At 73.9% G+C, this 2,664-nt stretch overlaps 1 protein-coding gene across 1 annotated transcript in view; it reads right to left on the bottom strand.

Annotated features, from left to right (window-relative positions):
* The window catches only part of H696_05639 (hypothetical protein), a 9,224-nt gene that overhangs the window by 3,629 nt on the left and 2,931 nt on the right, over nt 1–2,664 (bottom strand). The window lies entirely within an intron of this gene.

Below are 2,664 nucleotides of genomic sequence, written 5' to 3'. Positions count from 1 at the left end.
GGGGGGGGGGGGGGGGGGGGGGGGGGGGCACGCACGGTTTCCGAGTGCCCGGCGCCGGCGCGGCCGAGGGCGATGGCGTACACATCGCTGACGCCCACCACGGCCAGGGCCAGGACGGCCGACACCCACACCAGCTGCCGGGCCCCGGCCAGGATGACCTGCGCATCGGGCTGCGCAATCGGCAGGTAGTGCGCCACCGGGCAGGCCCCAGGGCCGCGGGTGTACGCCACACAGGCCAGGTCCCCGGAGGCCAGCAGGGCCAGCAGCCGAGTGGGCCGGTCGTCCGGCGATGGGGCCACCACATCCGCGGCGAAGGTCGGCGCGAAGGCCACATGCCGGACGGCGGCACGGAAGTGCACCGTGTGCAGGGCCATCGGCGGGGGGACATTGGCCGTGCGCAGGGGCGTCAGCCGGAGGACCTCGCCATCGGTCACGGCCACGGTGGCCCAGTTCAGGGGCCCGGGCCGGTCGTCGCGTGCCACCCCGAAGGACAGGTCCACCCGGGCCAGGAGCCCGGCCTCCTCCGGGAACCCGGGCTCCGAGCAGCCCCAGACCCCGGCCAGGCCCAGGTACAGGCGCAGCGGCCGGTCCGGGTCCCACTGCAGGGCGGTCAGGCGCAAGTGCTCCACCGGGCGCGGCCCCGCCGGGGAGGAACCGAGACCCAGCAGCATGGCCGCCCGGGTGCCGGTGTCGGCCGACCCGCCGAACACCAGCTCCTGCTCCAGGTAGTAGTGGTAGTTGGCCATGGTCCACAGCTGGAGGACTTGCACCGGGGCCGCGTCGGCCTCGGGCCCGGTGTCGGCATGGCTGGCCTCCAGCAGGACCGCCAGCACGGTGGAGTCGGCGCTCCACTGGAGCCCAAGCACGTGCCCGGTCAGCGCCCGGGCCGGGATCGGATCCGGCATGGCATTGCCGGCGGAGCGAACCTCGGGCCCGGCGGCGGTGCCGGCGGCGGTGGCCAGCCGGTCGAGCGCCGGCGACCGCAGGAAAAAGTGCCCATGCTCGAGGCCATTGCGCTCGAAGAAGACCACCCGCTGGTGGCCGCTGTCCAGGCGCTGGGTGGCGGCCAGCAGGTTCCCGGCCGGGCGCCAGGCCAGCGTGTGCTCCAGGAAGGGCAGCATCCCGGTCTGCGCCTGGAGAGCCCCGGCCCGGGAGAAGATGCGCACCACGCGGCGCTCCTTGCCGCCGGCCGCCGCCGCGGCCCCCGGGTCCGAGCCAAGCCCGGCGGTCGTCGTGCAGGACACCGCGAAGAGGGCCCCATCGCCGCGCCAGGACACCCGCACGCCGCCGTCATCAGCCGGCGACAGGAGGCTCTGGCTCTGGGCCAGGACCTGCTCCAGACGCTCGGCCGCCAGCCGGGCACTGTGCTTGCCGGCCTTGCCGTGGAACTGCGTCTCGCGCCGGCCCCAGCCTACGGACACCGGGGCGCCTGTTTCGTGTGCGGGCATTTTGCATGTGTGTCAGAGGCCGGTGCATGGGCGGCAGAGGAGGGGAGAGAGGAGGCAGAAGAGGAAGCAGAAAGGGGGGGGGGAGCAGGAGCGAGAGGAGCGAAGAGAGCAGGGCAACAGAGCACCACGACGCACCCTCGGCCTGCTCGGCCTGCAGCAGATCAAACTCCGAGAGGACCTCGAAGTCCGGCGCGCTCGACAGAAGCAGCAGCTGCCCGAGGCCGGTGACCAGGACCACCCGGTCGCCGGCCGGGGCCCACTCGGCCGCCCGGAGGCCGCCCTCCACCGAGCCAATCTGCTCGGTGGTCTGCCGGGGGAAGGACTCGTCCGAGGACGCCAAATACCCCCGGTACTTGGTCAGCACGTCGTCATGGTGGTGGCCGGCCGCCGGGCCGGCCAGGCCCAGGGCCCCGGCCGCCAGCGGGTCCCCGAAGGGGTCCCCTTCGCTCGGGAACCCGGCCCCATCGGCCGGGGCCAAGTCCACCGTGTACAGGTCCCCCTCGGCCAGGGCCACGAAAAGCCGATCCACCTCGGGCAGGTACTGCACACAGACGAAGGCGTCCACCGGCAGCCCGGGGGCCAGGGCAAACAGCCGGAACAGCGTCGGCCGGCCCAGCAGCCCGGCCCGCGCGTGCGCCAGCGCCGCGGCCTCGGCATCCGGTGCCCAGGGCCCCGGGGGGATGGCGGCCGCGGCCGCCGCGCCATCGGCCGATCCCGGCCCCTCCTGACCGAAGATGGCCAGCCAGCCCTCGCTGGTGGCCACGGCCAGGCGCTGGGGGTCCAGCGGCCGGACGTGGGTCACGTCGCCCGGCGGGAGAAGATGCTCCGGGCCGGTGAAGTGGCTGGCCCACGCGGGGGAGATGATCCGCTCAGCCAGTGTCCGGCTGGCGGCCGCGCTGGCCTGGCTGCTGGCGAACTCGGAGCCGTAGGACTCCACCGAGGCAATGACAGCCGACCGCATGGCCGACGGGCCGTATGACGAGACGGCCATGGTGCCTGCTGTGCGCGCTGGCGTGTGCGTATGCGCGTGTGCGTGTGTGGGGTGGGGGGAAGGAGAGGAGGGTGCTCGCCGAGGGAGGCACCAAGAGAGAGAGAGAGAGAGAGGCAAAGAGGGAGAGAGGCGTGCGGGCGTGGGCGTGTGGAGCGGCGCGGGGGCAAGAGGACACGGGAGGGGGAGGGGGAGGCAAGGTCGAGGTAGGGGAAAGTGCATGGCGCT

This window comes from Fonticula alba (assembly GCF_000388065.1).
Source record: "Fonticula alba strain ATCC 38817 unplaced genomic scaffold supercont2.12, whole genome shotgun sequence".
NCBI classification, from domain to species: Eukaryota; order Rotosphaerida; family Fonticulaceae; genus Fonticula; species Fonticula alba.
This window is presented reverse-complemented; position numbering and strand designations above follow the sequence as displayed.